The sequence below is a fragment of the Cavia porcellus genome, unplaced genomic scaffold (assembly GCF_034190915.1).
Source record: "Cavia porcellus strain 051 isolate PalLab524CR breed Dunkin Hartley unplaced genomic scaffold, mCavPor4.1 scaffold_18, whole genome shotgun sequence".
Taxonomy (NCBI): domain Eukaryota; kingdom Metazoa; phylum Chordata; class Mammalia; order Rodentia; family Caviidae; genus Cavia; species Cavia porcellus.
This window is the reverse complement of record NW_026947501.1, coordinates 70,668,790-70,690,969: the sequence shown is the minus strand read 5'-3', so window position 1 is coordinate 70,690,969 and position 22,180 is coordinate 70,668,790. Positions and strand designations below refer to the sequence as shown.

The following is a 22,180-nucleotide window of genomic DNA, read 5'->3' as shown; positions in this document are numbered from 1 at the left end:
GATCCCCAGTACCGATAAAAATGAAAAAGACCAAAAAAAAAAAACCACCAAATAAAACAGGTAACTATATCTAACTCAATATAAAAATGCTATACATTCATGAACTCAAATCCTACTAGTTAAGAATTTTAAAGGGTCCAAATGGAAATCTCTATTTGTACAAAAAGAAAGAACACTGGAGAACTCAGTATAGGATTAAAGTACATTTCTTGTTTTTCAACCAGTAACCTTCATCCAGTAATCCTATGTTTTATATACTGACTCTTCTTTAAATGTGGCTCCTAGGGAACTGGTATAATTCTTTTGTTTCGAGGACGCTACTTATAGACACAGTATCAGCATTTGAAAGATGGACCGCTATTTTTCGCAGCAACACCAACAGGTTTGTTCAAGACTTCACACTTTTAATACACCTGGGCCCTCCCAAGGAGGAGGAAGAGGAGGAGGAGGAGAAGGAGGAGGAGGAGGCCAGTGGCAGCAGCAGCCATTCATGGGCTTCTCTGCTTATTTATGGACTGCTTCTGCTTCCTAGGAACAAACTGTGAAACGCGGTCAGCTTCCCCAAGGCCCAAGTTATAAGCAAGACGCAATCACTTTAGGTCCTCGGACCTTGACTTTCCCAAGACTGAAAAAGCAAACAGAGGCTGGGGTGGTTATTCATTGTTGTTGATGTTTTGTTTTTGAGACAAGTTTTCACTATATTAGTCCAGACAATCAGCACTAGGTGCTTTAAAGAACTGCTGAGAGCAATGACCAGGTTCCGGACCGGAGTACTGGCTCCCCTGCAAAATCCCTTGCAACCCTGGCCTGTACAGCAGACCTGACCATGACCAATACGTGCTTTTCCTGAGGAGGGGGCAGTCAGTATCTCCACCATCTTTGCAGAACTGAGCACAAATGAACCAAACAAGGATAAAGACAACATCCCTGTGTAAGTGCAGATGCTGGTGCCAGCAGCAAAGAATGACATGAGGTATGCAGAAACCCTGTGATCGCATGTGACAGCTGAACAAGCCTGTTTATACCACCTCGCTGTGCAGTAACCTTCCCCACAGCCCACAGGAGGTTGGTCTGCAACTCTGTCCATACACGAGCCTCAGGAAAGCCTCCCTTGGATGAGACAGCTAACACCTTCATAATTTCTATTGCACACTGAGCAGGAGAGACCAAGACAGTACTGGTAACACTAAGAACTGGTAACAAAAAGACTGAGGGTGAATAAAACCCAAACGAGTTATACTTTGCCTGTTGTGATTTCTACCCTGAACTGAGCAAAAGAACCCTTGGCAGACTGGCAATCCAAACACACACAGCATGGTCCAGAAAGACTAAACACGGAGGGCAAGCAGTTAGCTACACAAACACAAAACCTAAACTTTAGCTCCCCAATGATTCGTGTTAAATATACAGTTGGCTGCTGCACATAGTGGCTCACGCCTGTAATCCTAGTACCCGGGAGGCTGAGGCAGGAGGATCACTGCAAGTTCGAGGCCAGCCTGGGCTACACAGTGAGTTCAAGGCCAGCCTGAACTGCACAGTGAAAACCTGTCTCCAAAAAAAAAACGAAAAAATATGTGTGTATTTTTAATTACATCTTTCTTACAGATTCCAGTCAAGCTCTTTATGTGAAATATTTGATTTTGAGATTAGTACAACGTAATTTACTTTAAAAAAAGTATTTTACTAAAGTGAAAATGAAATTTGACAACCCTAAGAATGAAGAAGTTAAAATCATTTGAAATGTTTAATAGATTAGGGTAATCTTATCAAAATAGATCTTTGAGGTATAACAACTACCAGTTACTACAATAGTATCTTTAACCTACATTTGTATTACATAGGTTTTTTGTTTGTTTGTTTGTGGTCTTTTTTGAGACAGGGTCTCACTATGCGGTTCAGGCTGGCCTTGAGCTCACTTTGTAGCCCAGGCTGGTCTCCACCTTACAATAATCCTCCTGTCTCAGCCTCCCGAGTGTTGGGATTACAACAGTGCACCACTCACCCAGCTTTCTGTGTGTGTGTGTGTGTGTGTGTGTACTGGGAATCAAACTCAGGACCTTGCACTTGCCAGGCAAGCAATGCACCACTGCGCTGTACCCTAGTCCCCTGTGTTATACAGCTTTAAATACTTGTGTTTCAAGTGTTTGTTGACTGTGTCTGACAATGTCAAAAGTCTTTGTAATTCATCCAAAACATTCCGTCTATAAATCTCTCTTGCCTAGTTCTCTCAGCCCAACATTTCCAACTATTCACAGTATTTTCACTGAACTTAAGCTAGCAGGGCCCCATTTGTACAAGAGTATCCACACACACACATACATTCACATTTAACTATGACCCTTCCTACACCACTCTGCCATTCTTTCCTTCCCCAAGAGAACCTTACGCCAGTTTTTGTTTTGGTGCCAGTAGTCGAACTCAGGGCTTTACACTTGCCACGCAGACACTGTACCACTGAGCTACAACACCAGACCCTTATGCCAATTAATTTCACTCTTCTATGAAAAAATGCAACATCTCTAGACATAAATGAATACAAATTAAAACAACACTGAGATTCCATCTTCATCTAGGAAGAATGACTGTCATCAAGAAATCAAATAACTAGTGCTGAAGAGGCTGCAGAGAAAAAGGAACCCTTTTACCTCAGTGGGAATGTAAACTGATACAACCAGAAATCAGAGTGGAGAAGAAATCAGTATGGAGACTCCACAAAGAAAAGTAAAACTGGAACTTCCACTTGACCTAGCTCTTTCCACTCCAAGTAACTTCCACAGAGTTAAAGACATCACATGGCTCACGGAAGCTAAATATCAGAAGTGGTCCACACATCTCTTAATAGAAGAATGGGTAAAAAAAATGAGGTATTCACACACAACAGAGCACTGTTCTGCCATAAAGGAAAAGTTTCAGTCATCTATAGGAAAACACGTACCATAATGTTAGGTGAAATAAATCTGACACACAGGCTTAAATACTCATGGTTTGTTTTCTAAGAAAAACCTGAAGTATAAATAAAAAGCAAAACCAAAAATATATAATAGGAAACATGGAGACAGACATTTTGCAAAAGGGAAGGAACCAAGAAATGGAGGGATGGGGCCTGGGATTTAGCTCAGTGGCACAAGCGCCTGCCTGGCAAGCATCAGGTCATGAGTTCAATCCCTGGTACTAAAAAAAAAAAAAAGAAAGAAAGAAAAAGAAATGGAAGAAGGAGGGCCAGTACAGAGTAAAGACATGTTTGGCACATGTACAACTCCTCACGGCGAGTGTAACCACGCAAGGCAAATGTACTAACAAGAACTTTACAGATCAATCTCACTCTTCTGTCACCTGTACGTCACCAACTTACTGACCGTGCTCTGCACCTGAACTGTCACTGTACTGTACCGTGTTGCTGCAGTGTCCCGCTTTGCCTTTATGTCCTGGGGGAGGACCGGGAGAGAAACACACTGCCGGCTGGCTGGCAACCCTGTCCCAAAGCCTACTCCACCCACCACAGCTGCAAGGCAGAGGGGCCAGCAGACCACAAGAAATTCTTTGAGAAACATCAAAACTCAGGGAACTGGGGACCTCTCCATGTTAGGGTTCAGCACCCAGCTGCTCAACTTTAAGCTCTACAGACTAAGACAAATACAGAATATCCTATAGCACAAATCCTCATCACCCTGCTGGTGCTTCTACCTGACTCCACCACCTTCCACAGCACTCGGGCGGCCTCACCTACCTTCCCAGTAGGCTCTCAATTGCACCCCATCACTAACCTTCCACAGGACCTGGCCCTGCATCCCCTCAGCAACGACTGAAAAGCCCCCCAAACTGTCCTGTGTGACATTCCTGCCGGCTCTGCTTCACTTTCTTACAGGATCCAACACATGTAAGCAGAAGGCTGATTCCCCAAATTCTCAGTTACAGACTCAGATGGCATCAGGAGGAAAATAAAGCACAGGGAAACCCAAACAAATAATCTCAAAACAAAAACCAGGTATATAAGAAAGAAATTTTATGCAACAGAAACACTAACTGTGCTGGATGATAGAATAGATAGAACTCCTGAGACACTGATGCAGGCAAAGACTCATGACCAAAATATGGTCCTTGCTCACACAGGAAAAACCACAAGGAATCAACAAATAGGATCTCATCTTATTAAACAGCACTTGCACAGCAAAAAAAAACAAAACAAAACAAACAAAAAAAAAAACCACTAAGAGTGAAGAGACAACTTCAGAGTGAGAAAAAACATTTTGGGGGCTAGGGGTTTAGTTCAGCGGCATAAGCGCCTGCCTGGCAAGCAGGCAGTCGTGAGTTCGATCCCTGGTACCGATAAAAAGGAAAAAGACAAAAAAAAAAGAAAAAACATTTTCCCAGCTGTTCCACACAGAATACACACACACACACACACACACACAGATTCCCTCCAAATTTAAAGACCCAATCTAAAAAGTGGACACCTAACATGACATGTTTTCAAATTGTTTTATTTTTTTTTCTCTTTGAAATGGATTAAAAAAAAAAAAAAGATCCAATCCAAAAATGGGCATCTAAAATGAACACATACTTCTCAAATGAAGTAGTAGAAATGCCAAAAAATATACAAAAAATAGTCCAACACCCTTGGTCATTTGAGAGATGCAAATTTAAACAACGCTCAGATTCCATCTCCCAGAAACAATGGCTATTATCAAGAAATCAACCGATAAATGCTGGAGAGGCTGTGGGGAAAAAGGAACTCTTCTCCACTAACCACTGTGGAGATCAGTGTGGAAATTCCTCAAAACACTAAAACTAGCCAGGCATAGTGGTGCATGCCTATAATCCCAACACTCAGGAGGTTGAGATAGGAGGACTGCTGTGAGTTCAAGGCCAGCCTGAACTGCGTAGTGAGACACTCCCCAAAAAAACTAAAACAAAAACTAGAGGTTCCATTCAACACAGGGTTATGGCTCTTCTTGGTATCATCCTGAAAGAATTAAAAGCATCACACCACAGCAATACAGGCACACCCATGTTTACAGAAGCACAGTTACAGCTGAACCTTGGAAACAGCCCCTATGCCCAATCAACTGATGAATAGCTAAGACGTAGTTTTCTATACTATGGAGGGCTACTAAGCCATAAAAAAGATCAGCTTGAGGCATTTCTAACTGAATGGATTGCACCTGAGACCACAGTTTCACATGAAGTAAATCAGACACACATGTAAATACCACACTGCTTCTCTGGTGTGAGAGACTGAAAGTATAAGGACCAAAATGTTTAACCGGTATTGGGAAATGGGAAGAAAATGTTCAAATGAGAAGGGGAACAAGGGAAGGGAGAAAAGGAAAAGAAAAACAGGGACAGAAAGAAAAAAAAATAGAATGAAAAAGTGGAAACAACAAGATATCATGTACAGGTACAAATTCCTTATGATAAAACACACACACACACACACACACACACACAGACACACACACACACAGTGCCAATGAAAAAAGGAAACAATTTTGCTAGGTGTTATGGCACATACTTGTACTGGGGAGGCTGAAGTAGGAGGATTACCAGTTCAAGGTCAGCCTAGGCAACTCAGTGAGATCTAGACTCAAAATAAGAAATAAAAAGGGCTGAAAACTTTGCTCAGTTCTGCAGTTCAGGCTGGCCTTACGCTTACTTTGTAGCCCAGGCTGTTCTCAAACTTGAAATGATCCTCCTGCTTTAGCCTTCTGAGTGCTGGGATTACAGGCATGCGCCACCACGCCCAACAAAATTTAATCTTTATATGAGCCTTCTAATAGTTATATACTCTAAAACGATGCTTTCCACTAGTCTGGCTTTGTGACCAAATGCCTCCTTTCAACTAGCAACAATCATGCCCAGATAAACCTCACTGGCTATGATACTACCATACCCCCTGTGCAAAGGTGCCAAATGCCTACTTTCTAGCAGACGCTGAGGTTTGGTTTGGTTTGACTTTTTTTTAAAAAACCAACTCTTCTGACAGACCCAGTTCTGAAAAAAAGATACGAATTTGAAGTTAATATGCATAGCTTACCCCTACTTCGGCAACTTGTATGAATCAAACTATGTCCACCCAAAAGGTCCACCCAAGGCCTGCTCTATCACCTCTAAATATAACTTTACTTGAAAACGGGGGCTGTGCATACGGAATCAAATTAAGATGAAATCAGATGCCTTGAAGGAAGAGCGAGGCAGAGATGGGGCCAATGCAGCACAAGCTGAAGACCTACAGTGACCACTGGAAGCTAGGATTTATGGCTAGATGTTCACCAAGGCCTTAAGCGCTCACAGGTGGTGCTGATTGTTTTTGAGACAGTGTCTGGCTCTGCAGTGCAGGCTGGCCTTGAACTCCCTATGGGTCGCCTGATGAGTCCCCTTCCTTAGCCTAGCAAGTACTGGGATTAAAGAAAGGCATGCCCACCATGCTTGACTACGGCTGGGGGTTTAGGGAGATGCTGGTTTACGGAGTGTGATTCTCTGAACTGTTAATCCACTGATGGGTTTACAGCCAGGTGTGATATTGGGAGGGAAAGTCTGGGGAGAGTCACTGGGATGTTGCCCAAAAGGGTTTATCTCCCTCCCTCCCCCTGGACTGCTAGCTCTCTGCTTCCTGGTTCCCCGCCTGGAGCTGATCTCCACCAGGCCCTTCTGCCACAATCCCTGCCTGCCTTGGAGCCAGCCAGCTACAAACTGTGAACCACAATCCCCCTCTCCTCTCCTCCTTTAATCTGTGGATGTTGGGTATTGTGTCTCAGCAACAAAAAAAGTAACACAGGCACAGACCAGGCTCTCCCTCAAAATCTTCAGAAGGAACCAACTCTGGGCTGGGACTTTAGCTCAGCAGTGTAAGCACCTGCCTGGCAAGCACAAGATCACAAGTTTGATTCCACAGTACAAAAACAAAACAAAACAGAGTATCTTTAAATCAGAAGGAACTAACTCTGTGGGTGCTGTGTTGGATTTCTGGCCCCCAGAAAATGAACTGCTGTTGCTATAAGCTACTAATCTGTGGACTTTTGCTACAGTAGCCTCAGGGGACAAACACAGCCACTCTCTCCCCTACAGAGATCTGAAAATGCATTTTCTCCAGCAACTTTTACATTTCTTAAGTATGCTGGAATGGGGAGGGGAGAGAAATGAGGCATGTCACCATCAGAAGCACACCCTCACTGATCTTGTTTGCCTGTAATCCCAGCACTTTGGGAGGCTGAGGCAGGAGAACACTTGAAATTCAAGACCCACGTAGGCTACAAAGTAAGGTCAAGACCAGCCTGAACCACACAGGGAGACCCTGTCTCAAAAACACCAAAAAGGGGGCTGGGGATTTAGCTCAGTGGCATAAGCGCCTGCCTTGCAAGACGGCAGTCGTGAGTTCGATCCCTGGTACCAATAAAAAGGAAAAAGACAAAAAAAAAAAAAAAAAGAAAGAAAACCATAGTGAACTCAAAGCCAGCCTGAACCACATAATGAGACCCCAACTCAAAAACAGAAGCATACCATCTCGGTGCTCAGAGGCACACCTGACACGGCTGCTCTGATCCTACCAAGCGCACAAAAAGCAACTGCGCGTGGCAGGCACAAACACAGCCCCTCCTTGCCACGCCTGTGCCCCGGCTTCTGCAAGGAACACCAGACACGCAGCCACACCAATCCCCAGCAGACAGCCTGGGACACCTAGACATGTGTGCAGTGTCCCGTGCGGTTAAGTCAGGCCCACCGGGTACCCCAGCTGACCTTTCTGTCCCACTGTCAGTCCTGCGTTCAGCTGAGAGGCCTCCCTTCATATGATTTTAAAGGACTCAGCAAAGCCTTTCTCTGCATCTACCATATTTTCTCAGCCATGACTGCAGGTCAGAACCCAAGACAGAAGAGGAGACCTACCCTGACCCTACTCGAGTCAATGGCAAACTGCACAGTGCTACTGGATCCTTTCTGATGTCAGTGTCATCGTCTGCCTGTCCTGGGCAAGACTCATGTAAGGCGCCCTCTTAGGGGTTCAGTTTCCACCGACATCGCACATACCCAAAACTATCAGAGACACTCTTCCATGTGCGTTTTTTTTTTTTTTTTTCCAAACAGAGCAATGAAATTCAAAGGAAAAATGTATAATGTCCTTTGGACTCTCTAGCACATACCTCTAACCCTGGCACACAGAAGGCTAAGGCACAAGGATCATCTTGATTTCCAGGCCAGCCTAAACTGTACAGTGAAACCCTGTCTCTAAATACATACATAAGCAGTCAGAGGGAGGTTTAATGTAGCTCTCAGTTGCTGGGAGTTCAGTCCATAGCAGGCTGACTCCAAAGCAGAAGCAACACAGTACAAGGGTGTGGCACAGCACTTCATGGTGACCCAGGAGCAGGCCACAGGGTAAGAGCCGGACAGGAAGGGGCCAAGGATCAGACAGTCCCCAGAGCAACATCTCTAAAATGCCTGTCTATACACTGAGCTGAGCAGAAATCTGACTTAAAGCTAAGGGCAAGTTTGAAGCCAGCCTGGGCTACAGAATGAGTTCAAGACCAAGCCAAACTACATAGGAAGGGTTAGGGATTTAGCTCAGTGGCATAAGCACCTGCCTGGCAAGTGCAAAGTTGTGAGTTGGATCCCCAGTATCAAAATAAATAAACAAACAAATAAACTACATAGAGAGACTGTATCTCAAAACACAAAACAAAAAGGTTGGGTATGGTGGTGCATCCCTATAATCCCAGCACTTAGGAGGGTGAGACAGGAGGACTGCCGAGAGTTCAAAACCAGGCTGAACTACAAATTAAGACCTTGTCGAAACAAGGTCAAAACAACAACAGAAGTATAATGTCTGAAGGGGAAAAGTATTTGCTGAAACTGTACTAATATACCTATCGTCATATCAGAACGCTTAGAGGATGCATCAGCAAGTTCTCAGACTAACTTGTCAACAAACGACCAAAGTCTGTCCCTCATGCCCATGAAATCAGAACGGAAGATGGCTGGGTACCAAGCAAGGTTAGCTGCAGTAACCCCGAGAGCAAGAAGGAAGCCAGGAAACCCAACTGAAAATTTATGCGAAAGAAGCAAAAATAGCTCCACTGGCAGCCAAGCCCGAGCAAGGCACCTGACCAAACAAAGGATGGCACCCAAAGAGCTCGGGACCAGGAGGAGGAAGGTAGAGACCACAAGGTGAGGGGCTCTGTGACCAAGCTTCAAAGCCCACAAGCGTCACCCCCTTGGTTACTGCGGGAACCCTTTAAATGTGTGCTGTTCCACTGCATGGCTACTGCCCAAACAGGCTGCAGTAGTTTTCTATCAACAGACTGAATGAGACTCACTTAAAAAAAAAAAAAAATAGCACATGGGGCTGGAGATTTAGCTCAGCGGCATAAGCACCTGCCTTGCAAGCAGGCAGTCGTGAGTTCAATCCCCGGTACCGATAAAAATGAAAAAAAGACAAAAAAAATAGCACAGACCAGTGATGGAGACCTTAGAGCTGTCAGCAACAACCAACAGCTGGCTGCGGCATGCACGTCCAGGTTCACCACCTGGGCAGAGCTGTCTCCCCGCCTTGTGCAAGTCTCTAAGTAAACCGAGTTCTGTAACACATCACTCAGGCCCAGTGTCTCTTGGACGCTTTCCTTTTACCCAAGTTCTAGAGAAGCCCTAGCAACACCCATGGGTGCACAGCCCACAGCCACCATCCCCCCACGTGGCCACATTCCCCCCTTTCCAAGTCTCAGCTCCATCACTGGGGCCCTCCTTGTGTATGTGCCTCATTCCTCCAGTGCCTGTAAGGGCAAAATGAGGTAGTTTAGCAATCTACTACAAATATTAACAAACGTGGTGCACACCTGGAGACTGAGGCAGAAGGGGCCCCATGAGTTCAAAGCCAGCCTGGACTACAGAAATCTGTCTAAAAAAATAAAAAACAAGAAAAAAATTAAAGAATTAAAAAAATAAAAAACCTGGGAAATTAATTTTAACCACAGTTTACTTAACCCAAACTATCCAAAATATCACTGAAAATATAACCAAAGTAAAAAATTACTGAGACACATTCCATTTTTTTCAGCTAAGCCTCTGAGATCAGGGGGTATGACACAGCACTTCCCGGTGTAGATGAGCCACGTGTCACAGTCCCAAAGCCTCCTACAGTCCTCGGATGTCAGCGGTCCTGGCTCACCCTCAGTGGGGACTGCTCTGCTCCTACCCACAATGCCAGCGAGCTGCTAGACAGCTCAGGATCTGCACCGCATCTCACACCTGTGACTATAACGAAGCTTCTCTGAACTCTCACTTCGCCACCCATGCTGGGACGGTGCATAGGTCAGCCAAGAGCAACTCCGCACTCCACCACTCCTCCACCCCATAGGCAGGCAGACCAAACCAAGTTGCTTAGTTCACCTGTAGAGCTCTTCCAGAAAGGAGTGTCTGTTCACCGCGGGTAGCCCCACGGTGGGCTCCCTCACTCCTTCGGGTCTCTCCCCCAGGCTGACAGCCTTTCCCTGTCCACCTGTAAAAAAACACCCATCTTCTGCTTTGCTTTCTCTGCAGCACGGTTTTTCCCTTGGCATGGGCACTACGTCCTTGTCTGCAGTAGCATCCTCCTCCCTCCCCAGGCCAGAAGTGCCTAGGTGGCAGCCACGAGGGTGCCATGGCTAGATCAGCCTTCCAGGGAAGCTGCTGTGTGGAGCTGAGTCCTGGCAATCCCCTGTCCATATACATTTAGAGTTTGGACAGCAGTGACACTAAGCCACGCGCTCCCCCCACCCACCCACGGCACCCTCCACTTGGGCTGGAGCAGAGGAGGGGATTAGTCCCACCTTCCAGTCTGCCGCAGATGTGTAGCTTCAGTGTGGGAATTCAGCCGGCTTGGCCACAGCTCTCCCTGACCACAGTGCAATCTAAGGCAGCCCACACCCAACCTTTTGCTCTCCTTTCAGAAACCAGGCCAAGGCAGAGCAGGAAGGCTTTCCTTACACACTCCACTCCCCATCTTTACACTTCCAGGCAATTCCCCCAGTAAATCTGTATGTCCAACTTGCCTGGGCACCTGTGTCTTGCACACTGTAGGCAGTCAACACATGTACAGTAAATGGATGAACCTCTAGGAAGAACAGGCAGTAGAAGGGACCTGACAGTGTGCTGCAAGGACAGGGGTCTTGCCCAAGTTCTGTCACGGGTCATCTGTGACTGAACAGTGGTGTTTGCAAGACCTCAAGTTCAAATCTCCTCATCTGTTAAATGGTAACAACAGCACTACTGCAGTCAGAACCGTTAATGCCCCGGAAGCCCACATGGAAGGTCTGGACCCAGCATGGCACTATGGAGAGGGATGCACCTTTTAGGAGGTGGGACCTAGAGGAAGTCAGTGGGTCAAGGGACTCCAGCCCTTCTCTTCTCTTTTTTGCCTCCCAGCCCTGAAGTGAGTGGTTTTTCCTTCACATGCTCTCCATGTGATGGGCCCCTTCCCTGGAGACCCGAAAATAGGGCCAAAAGGCCATGGACCAAACCCCCCAAATGGTGAGCCAAAAGACATTTCTAAGCTGATTTTCTCAGGTATCTGCTACAGTGATAGAAAGAAAGCCAACTAAAACCACCTCTCACAGGGCTGCGAGAAGCTTAATTGAAACGTTTTACCTAAAGTCTCGGACACATACCCAGAGGGAGGACTGTTAGCTGGGTGTAGTTCACTGCCCCCACCCCACCATTTTCTGCAGCTACTTCTAAGAGTCCTAACCCTCTCATGTCACCAAGATTTCTAGCTATACTTTTTTCCCTGGTCTTTTTGAGACAAGGTTTTGCTATGGAGCTCGGGCTGGCCGTAAACTCACTTTGTAGCCCAGACTGGCCTCAAACTCACAACAACTCTCCTGCCTCGGTCTCTTGAATGCTGGGATTACAGGTGTGTGCCACCATGCCTGGCTCCAACCACTTTTAACTAAATGAAGCATAAAAATATTCCCACTGAAGCCAGGCATGATGGCATCCACCTGTAATCTTAGCACTATAGGAGCCTGAGATAGGAAAATCCCAAATTTGAACCTAGTCGGGCTAATTTAGCAAGACTCTGTCTTAAAAAATAAATAAATAAAAGGGCTGGGGATGTAGATAGCAAGCTTTGGTTCAACCCCAGCATTGAAAGGTAAAAGCAAAATACTAACAGATCCCTTGTCCAACTGAACCTGACAGATGAACAAATTTTATTTTCATTCCTGACTTACCAATAATATGCTTACAGTTTGTTTTACTTTATTTTGTAAAGTGAGGTCTCAGCAGAGATACAGCAGTACCTTATCTGCAAAACTGCATCTGATGCCCTAAGCTGCAAATTAAATACACCTTAAAGAAATAAGAACATTGGATCTCACAAAGCTAAATAAAAAAAAAGAAAGAAAGAAAGAAAGAAAAATAAGAACAGGCTGGTTATGTTTTAGTATGGGGCTTGCCTAGTATGCACTGCACAAGGTCCTGGATTCGATTCCCAGTACTGCCAAAAGAAAAAAAAAAAGAAAAGAAACACAGGTAAGTAAATAAAACTACCTAAATGTGGGCAAGTCAGAAGTGCCTCAGTTCTGGGAGGAAGAAAGAGTCTCTTACTAGGCCTGATGGCTCAAATGTGTAAGCCCAACACTTGGGACCCTGGTGCAGGAGAAGCTCAAAGTTTGAGGCCAGCCTGGATTACATACTGAGTCCAAGACCAGGTTGAAGTACATAGCAAGACCCTGTCCAAGACAGACAGACAAGGGCCAGGGATTTAGCTTAATGGCATAAGTACCTCCCTGGAAAGCACAAGATCAGGAGTTGATCCCCAATACCAAAAAAAAAAAAAAGGGATGGGGATTTAGATCAGCAGCATAAGCACCTCCCTTGCAAGTGTGCAGTCATGAGTTCAATCCCAGGTACCAATTTTTAAAAAAAGGAAAGGCAGATAGACAGACAAGAAAGATCCGCCCCAACATAGCACCAACTTTTAATTAATGGCTAATTTTCTGGAAGCCTCTTCTAAATTTTAAAGCCTATTAACATTTCTGATACAATGCAGATCAAAAAAGTTACACAGATTCTCTATGGGTTTCAAATTAAGTTTTTTTGGGGGTGGGGTTGAGACAAGGTCTTACTACTCAAGCTGCCCTTAACTCACTACATAGCCCGGGTAGCCTGGAGCTTGTGGCAGTGCTCTTCCCTCAGCCTCTCCGTGCTAAGGTTACAGGTATGCACCAGCATGCCCAGCAGCCTTAAAACGCACTGTTTCCTAAGGCATTCCCTACAGGGTCCCCAAGTGGACACACTAAATGGTTTATAGTCATTACGCAAAACAGGATTAGCAAGCCAGTGATCAGGTGCTTCCTTTACATGCTTTTCCGTCAAGTTTTTACGGCACTGGGCACACAGTTGGTGAGGCCCTGGGCAGAATGACAGTGACTGAGACAGGAGGACCACTAAGCCACACCAGGGGCCCTACAGTGACTACCAATGAAGCAGCTGTGCTTCCTTAACACTGTGAAATTATGTTACTACTCAGACACTATCCAGCCTCATGTCTAACATGATTAAAACAGAGAAACATGAAAAGGTCTAAACATGGTGCATAATAATTCAGAGACGTTAAAAATGTATTGGCTATTTTTAAAAATTTTCCTGAAAGTAAGTTAGTTATTAATCAGAGTTCATCAAGATCTGCACACCACAACGGTCCCTGCATCACTGTGAGATGATAAAGCCGGGAGGAGCTGGCCCAACCAGCTGGCTCCATAAGTTCTGCCACACGCACACAGTGCAGCAGGTCACTTTCAGGGAGAACACAGTGAAGCAGACCTGCTTATAAAACAGAGCTGTCTGAACCAGAAACCACGGCAGATAGCAACCCTAGCATTTGTGTGAATAAGGACACAAAGCTCTGGGCCAGGGTCCCACTTTTAAACACACAGGACTGGCTTCTTCCCTCCGATATCCAAGAAACTTACCAGTGGTTGTCAAAGGAGAATGAGTACAGGATGGGGAGAGATCTGGTTGAGGGACATTTGCTTTTCATCTTATAATTTGCTACACCTTTAGATTTCTTTCACCTGTATGTTTTTAAATAGGTTTTTTTGTTTTTGTTTTTAGGGATTTTTTGATTTTGTGAGACAGGGTGTCATTCTGTAGCCCAGGCTGGCCTCAAACTCATGGTTATGCTCCTGCCTCAGCCTCCAGGATGCTGGGATTACAAGTATGCAACCACCACAGCTAAAACAAGCTTTTTAACTGCCAAAACATCCCGGTAAACCATACCACAGCAGAGAGCCCAGGAAGGCTATTCAGCCAGCAATGCAATGTCCTGGAGAAGGGCCTTCACCATCACCTGAGACCAAGCCAAGACCCAGGGTGCGGCTGCGATGGGTGAGGGGCTCACTCGCCTCTCCTGCTGTGTGCATGGATGCCTGCCTGGGAGCTGGAATTTAAGGTCTGTCTGGGTCCCACTTTGGTGACTGTTCCTTTCTACTTCTCTTTCCTCCCTGTAGGAACAGGAATGTCCGCTCTGCGCCTGGCCCAGTTTTATGTTGGAAGTACCCAATCTGTATTGGCTGCTCTAGTGCAGTGGTGACTGTGTCACTCCAAGCTCTCCACTCTACAGGGGCTGATCTGCAGGGAGGCTTGAGTCAGAGGAGAATACGAACTTACAGGGCAGCAGGGTTGAAACAGTAAGATTCTGGGAGTGCCGGAACAGAAGGATCACACTCTGCGTGGTGAGATGGACACAAGCACTTCAGGGCCAGAGTATGGCTTGAACGAACCCAAGGATCCACGTTTAGAAGCTTGATCCTCAGGGTGGCTGTCACGGTAGGCAGTAAAACATTTAAGAGCTGGTCCTCAAGTCACTAGGCATCCTGCATGGGACTGAGGTCGCTCACCTAAGAAGCCATTACAGAAGGAGCAAGCTTGGCTCCTTCTCTCTGTGCTTCCTGATTTGAAATGTGGTGCTTGTTCTTATGCGCACTTCAGGAGGAACTGATGATGTCTGTGACCCTGCACGAGAATGCCCCAAATTGAACTGGAACCTCCCAAACAGAGCCAGAAACACTCTCTGCTTTGTAAGCAGCCTGCCTCAGGCATTTTATGACAGTAACACAAAGCTAGTCCAGGAGCAAACATCTTTTCACAGATTTAACCTAAACTGCAATGTTTATACAAACATAAGCACAAACAAGGTAGTTAAAGGCAACAGTACAGCTGCTCAGGAGGGGAAGGCAGAAGGATCAGAAGTTTTGGGCCAGTCTGGAAATCAATGAGACCATCTCAATGTCAAAACAAACAAACAGTTTAAAGGGCTGGAATTGTAGGTCAGTGGTAAAGCACGCTTGGGTTTAATTCCTAAAATCATTTTTTTTTTTAAAGTAGCAAATAACAACAAAAAAGGAATTAATGTGTTTATTGAATCTCAACTTTCAAGACCTCCAAGGAAAATGTTAGTAATAGTAAGAAGTAAAATGCTATCCAACAAAAGGCTGGTAAAGGAGGAACAGAAAAAAAAAAAGGCAAACAAACAAACAAAGTGTTTGACTAAGTCTCCAAACTGGGCAAACAATTTTGAAATAGTTATGCACTAGTTATTAAAATTATGCAATAGTTATGCACGAGCTATTAAGATTCCAAAGGTGCTTTGGAACTTGCAATAGAGTGAAACACAAACTCCTGGTTAAAGGGAAAAGAAATCTTTCCCTACTTTTTCTACCTTTCCCTATTACCATGTTACCAAAATATAGAATACACGGAGCCATATGCCTTTAAACGTATTTACCTCCATGTGTTTCTCATCCACAGAGGTAACGTACTTTAGTTAAATATTTACTTAGCGACTCTCCACACCACAGAAACTACAGATGTGTTCTGGAGTGCCCGGGTTCTCTTACTGTCACTAGAAAGCTACACATACATACAGCACATGTATTCTCAGACCTCTCACCACTCTAGTTGCGCACACACAAGGTACAACATTATCTCAAGCATTTTTTACAATTATTAATCCTCTAACTGTCCTAACGCCTTTCATTTCGTTTTGTATTGTGACAGGGTATCACTTTGTAGTCAAGCCTGGCCTCCAGCCTCAACTCACTATGTAGCCTAGGTCTCACTGTGTGGCCCAGGTTACCAAGCCCAGCTGCCTTTCATTCCTAATACAGATACTAACAACATTAACAGCTTCAAGTAGGTGTCAGGAGATTTATTAGTAATATGCAATGCAGAGGGGATAACCAGATTGAACACAGGCCTTCATACAGAGGCACCTCCCTTTTTTATTTAAGATGGGGTCTTGCTAAACTGCCAATGCTGAACTGCCACTTCTGATCCTTTGGCCTTAGCCTCCCAGGATTACGTAATTTCCAGGGATGAAAAACACTGATAATTGTGACTGTAGCCAATGTAAGTTAAACAGCCCTCAATATGTTATGTCACTGTAGGGAGAGAATGCCTCTACTATGAGGCAGAGTCTGGTACCTGCCCTGGCAGGACTTGAATTTGTGATCCTTCTGCCTTGGCTCCCCTCTGCTCTGGGCTTACAGGTGCACACCACCACATCCAGATCCCGTATTATTTTAGAAGCAACAAACGTCATTTTATTTACTTTGGTGTTTTGTTTTGGTCTTTTGAGACAGGGTCTCACTATGTAGCTCAGGCTGGCCCTGGAATGCAAGTATTTTGCCCAAACTGACCTTGAACTCACGACACTCGTCCTGTCTCAGCCATATGAGTGCTGGGATTATAGGTGTGCACCACTATACCCATTTTAGATGTCACTTTTGAGGTTTCAAATTATTATAACAGCTGACAAAACAGAAGATGCGGCCAGAGCTGAGGCAGGATTGTTGCTAGTGTGATGCCAGCCTGAGCTATGTAGTAAGACCTGGACCGCACAATGAGACCCTGTCAAAGACAGGCAGAAAGGAAGAAGGCAGAGAAGGAGGGAGGGAGGGAGAAAAGAGAAAAAAAAGAAACAAAGGAAGGAAGGAGGGAGGCAGCTCAACAGGTCAAGCGCTTGCCTAGTAAGTGTGAGGTTGAGTTCAATCCCCAGTATCAAAAAAAAAAAAAAAAAAAATGAATGAATGAATGAAAAAGAAAAAGAAAAAAAGAAGGAGGGAAAAAGAGAGCCAGGGATATAGCTCAGTGGCACAGCACCTATCTGGCAGTCCCAAGGTCATTGAGTTCAATCCCTAGTACCAAAAAAAAAGAGAAAGGAAGAAAGTTAATTCAAGGCCAGCCAGAGCTACACAGTGAAACTGTCTCAAAAAGACAAAAAAGAAAGAAACAGAAGGACATGGAGAAAGCCTCGAGACTGAGAAGTTTTGAGGATGTCAGAAATATTTTCACCATGCATTCCAAATACTAGAGAAACCCAATTCCTTTGTGAATAATTACAAGATGTTAAGATTAAAGTGAAAACATTTCTTTGCTGAAAAATAACACACACATGAAATGAACTTTGATTTCCCCACTGTGTTAGGAGATACATACAAAAATTCTATCCATACCTCGACACCGGCAGATGCCCTATCTTCAGAAAAATTCAGGGCCACTGTCATCAAGCTCATGCTTGGCCTTCTCCAACACAGCGTGAGATTAATGAAAGAACCCTAGTGCAGTCAAAAAGAAGGGATAATTCTGTCTTCATCCACACATGCCAGAAAGAAACCTATGAACAGTGGCATAACATACCAGCACACACACACAGCCAGGTGGCGGCTCATACTTACAATCCCAGTGCTGTGGAGGCTGAGGCAGGAGGATCAAACGTTCAAGTGCACCCTGGGCAAGTTATCACCTAGTGAAACCCACTGGAAACAAATTTTCAAAGGGCTAGGAATGTAACTTGGAGCAAAGGCCAGGGGCTCAGTCTGCAGTACGGCAAAAACAAGGCACAGTCAAGCAACTTAACCAATGTCTAATATTCTCTGTACCCACCCCACCTGATAGCTCAATACGGCCACTACTGCATCCTGTGTGCTGCTCTGAGCTATAAAGCTACAGATGTTTTCAGAAAACTCTTCTGACCTTGCTCTCTTCCTGATGAAACTAGACTCTGAAGTGTGCTGAGTTAACCCAATCAAATTTAAGGCTAATGAGTACTACGTAAAGACTTATCATGCACACTAGAAGCAATCTACCACCAGTAAAATTTCTTTCTCCTCCCTGCCAACCCCAAACTTTTTTTTTGTGAAACAGGGTCTTGTGAAGTAATTCAGGCTGACCTCAAATTTGCAGCAATCCTCCTGCCTCAGCCTCCCCAGTGCTAGGATTATAGGCATGCGCCACCATGCCTGGCTTCTACAAAAAATTTAAAATCTAAAGCCTTCATATCCCTATAATTTCAGCACTCTATAAAGGCCGAGCCAGGAAGATTGCTGCAACTTTGAGGTCAGCCAGGACCAAACAACAAGACCATCTCAAAATTTAAAATCCAGCAAAGGAGCTGGAGATACAGTTTAGTGGCAGTGACTGCCTGGCAGACTCAAGGTCATGAGTTAGATTTCCAGTACTAAAAACAAACAAGCAAATGGGGGGGGGGGGACTCCAGTAAAGGCCTCCATGCAAATAAAATAAAAGTCTTAAAAGAAAAATACTTGAGTGGAGGCAAGCATGGCACAGAGGAGTCAACTTCTGAACATCCGATTACAGAAGTAGAAGAAGCAGGATTTCAACCAGCTCTTTTAGATTCTGATAAGAGTAGAAAGGACACTCCAGAGTAAAGGGAGTAGACAGTGGTAGGTGTGGCCAGCAGCCTCAACTGACAGGAACAGAGGTGGTAAGAGCTGCAGCAAGCATCTCAGCGTGGCCCCAGAAGTTCCCACACTGCTTGCTAAGAGGGCAGGGGATGCAGTGAGGTGGCCATATCTGTAGGAGTGTTCCCACGGCCTGAGCAGCACAGGTGCCCAACCCCTCAGGCCCCACACACAGAGCAGCACTGAGAATCTCTGGCGTAGATGTAGGGAATTAACTTGGGCAACAGAAAAGAGAGTCCAGGACTGAGGAAAGGGGGGTGTTATGCCTTGTGTCCAGATGCTTTCCAAGCCTCAAGCAGAGATGGCTGGATCTAGAGTATGTAAAGCCTGAACTGAACCATGATGCAATGCTAGGATGGATGGCGCTAGGATAGGGTGTGAATGCCACCTGCCCTAAACAGCCTGGATAAAAACAGAATGGACAGGAAGATGGGGCTGGAGATTTAGCTCAGCGGCATAAGCGCCTGCCTTGCAAGCAGCCAGTCGTGAGTTCGATCCCCGGTACCGATAAAAAGGAAAAAGACAAAAAACAAAACAAAACAAGAACGGACAGGAAGAGCTGTGGTCAATCCTTGCTGTTTTGCTACCTTCTTGCCATGAACAGTTTCTCCTCTTCAATCCATCTGTGTGGGTTTTTTTTGTTTTGTTTTGTTTTGGTCTTTTTCCTTTTTATCAGTACCGGGGACCGAACTCACGACTGCCTGCTTGTAAGGCAGGCGCTTATGCCGCTGAGCTAAATCCCCAGCTCCATCCTATTCAATCCATCTGTCATATGCCACCCCACCTTGGAGCCAGCCAAATATGGACTGAAACCTCTACAAACTGTGAGTTAACAAACCTCTCCTCCTTTAACTTTGGGTGATGGGCATTTTGTCTCACAAGAAGAACAGTGAGTAACACAGGAGGCCAGTCAGGAGAACTCCCTCTGAGCAATGTTTACAGCCTCAGGAGGAGCCCTGGCAGGGGAGGAAAAGCCTGATGGAACAGTGCAGGGAGGCAGATCTGAGAACAATCTGGTTATCACAGAAGGAGCTCTCTCAAGGTCCCCAGCCTCAGTAACCAGGACAGACACAATGTAAAACAAGACGCTGCAGTCCATCCCTCTTATCTGCACCAAAAAGGCAGGACATACTATGCTGGGAGTGGTGGTGCATGCCAGTAATCTCAGCACTTAAAGGCTAAAGCAGGAGAATTTTGGTGACTTCCAAGCCAGTCTGGGCTACATAGCAACTGTTTAAAAAAAAAAAGACTTACATAAAAACCATAAGACCCCAAATTAAAGGAGTAAACTTTCTTTGTAAACACCTTTTTTTATTTACTGAAAAGTCATTATTTATCAAGCATGATAGCTGACTCTAGGATATATGGGTTTGGTTTTTTGGAGATGTGTTGTTTCTTTGAAATGTAGCCCAGGTGGGCCTTGAACGGACTCTGTAGCCCAGGTCATTCTCCTGCTTGGCCCCTGAGTGTAAGCATTACAGGCACTCACCACCTGCATTTTTTAACCTTTCTTTTTTTAACTTTTAGTTTTATTTTAAGACAAGGTCTCCCTAAATCAGCCATGCTGGGCTCAGACTTGCCACCCTCCCTGGTAGGTGGGATTACCCACGTGCCTCACTTGCCTGTCAGACATAAAATACATTAAACACAAGGAGTCCAGCCTATAGAAACTCAAAAGGCACAGTTTCAGAAAGAATTTTTGACATAAAGAAATGAAGTAAAGATCCTACGGCCTATTTAAGAATGGTTCAGTCCAAAATAACTGACATGTGAATATTTGACCTTCAAGATGCAGTGACAAGTATTTTTCTTCCTTTAAATTCGGAGTCTATGAAACAGTCGAAGTATTCTGAACGGATCTAACAGTGCACAGAATTCTAGCTTGGGGTTTTCACTGGATAATAGCCTTTTTTCCCAGAGCCACCTTTTATCAAAACCGCTTGTCCCCGCCTCCTCCTCAACCTTCTGCCATTTTTTAAACAAGCTAAACCGCAAAAGTGTAGAAACTCATTCTTAGGAACTTGGGTGGTGAGGTAAAGCAAGCAATCTCAGTGATGATGATGGCCAAGACCCATCACATTTATTGAATTGACCCCGGAGTCGCGTATCCTTCTCCCCTCTACTGGCTTAAGTCTTTAGAGCTTGCGCACAGAAAAAACTGAAAGAAAGTGAAAGGGAAGAAAAGAACCCAGCGGGTTCTGTCGTTTGGGTGGGGGGGTCTCCTCCGCTCCCAAGAGCTCCCCAGCCCTGTCATTCTGCGTACCGCACGCTGCGGGCCACACAGCAGGACGACAGAAAGATTGCAGAGGCGACCGGCTCTTCACGCTGCAGCCGGAATCCGCGGGCGCTCGCGGCCCAGGACACCTGCAACAGCCGGGCCAGGCAGGGGCTCCGAGGCCGGCGTCGATGACTTTGTGGCCTGTCACTCCGGCCCGCGGCCGTAACCTTCGCCAAACCTTGCGCCGCCCCGCCCGCCCGGCCGCGCCATAGGCCTGCGCGCCCGCCACTCAGCACCGCCGCCCCGCCCCGCGGCGCCCCCTCTGGGCCCCCGAGGACAAAGCGGGGAACTGGGGGCACTGGGCACCGACAGCCAGACCCACCGCGGCCCCCGCCCACCGCAGCCCCGGGGGTCCGTGCCACGGCGGTGCCCGCGCAGGACCGGTCCGGCCCTTTATGCGTACTCATCACCGGCGCGCGACCGCCACGGTCGCGGGCGCGGCCTCGGGGTGCACAGACGCCGGCCGCCCCGCGCCGTGCCTTACGCCGGGCCCCAGGCCGGAGCCCCAGGCCGCCCAGGTCTGCGCGGGGCTGGACGCGGCCCAGCCTCCCTCAGGCCGCCCGGAGCTCGCCGCGCGCGCGCGCCGCCCCGCCCCCTGCCCCGCGCCCCCTGTCCCGGGACGCCCCCTAGCCTGCGCCCGCGCCCGCCCCCGCCGCCTTACCTGACGAGGCTGCCGGGCACCGCGGGCGGGCGCCTCAGCTCGCGCTCGGGGCTGCGGGCGGCTGCCGAGCGCCGGACGGCCCTGGCTTGCGCCTGACGTAAAGCAGCGGCGGCCCCGGCGCCACTCGGCGGAGGGCAAGAGGCGGTGCTGCGCGGCCGCTCCTCTCCGTTACCTGGCAACTGGCCTCAGAGCCCCGCCAACCAGGCCGCGTTCCATATCCTTCCGCCCAGGCGCGGGATTACATCAGCGCGGCCCGGCCACGCCCTCCAGCCGGGCGGTGCGCGCGGGGGCGGGGACGCTCGGGGCTGCTGCGGCCCGGCCTGGCCCCCGTCCCCCACCTGTGCGCACCCGTCCTCGCGGCGTCCTGGGGTGGTGGCAGTGGGCGTGGGCGCATGAAAAGAAAGACTTAAATTTAAAAAAGGAAAGCAACCTAGCAGACGCTCTACAGCAGTGTGACACGGCATTTTAAAGTTATTAAGTAAGCACAAAAAAATTCAAAGCCGTTCTGCG

The 22,180-nt window shown here is 46.6% G+C and overlaps 1 protein-coding gene across 3 annotated transcripts in view; it reads right to left on the bottom strand.

Moving 5' to 3' along the window:
• Window positions 1-21,957, bottom strand: part of Kiaa0232 (KIAA0232 ortholog) — an 83,629-nt gene extending 61,672 nt beyond the window's left edge. The window contains exon 1 of one of the 3 annotated variants that reach the window (XM_063230209.1): window positions 21,671-21,957. The gene's annotated coding sequence lies outside the window, so the exon portion shown is untranslated. Of the gene's footprint in view, window positions 1-20,994; window positions 21,244-21,670 lie in introns of those variants that run through there. The other 2 variants (XM_063230212.1, XM_063230210.1) reach the window with 2 other exon arrangements.
• Window positions 21,958-22,180: the final 223 nt, after the last annotated feature.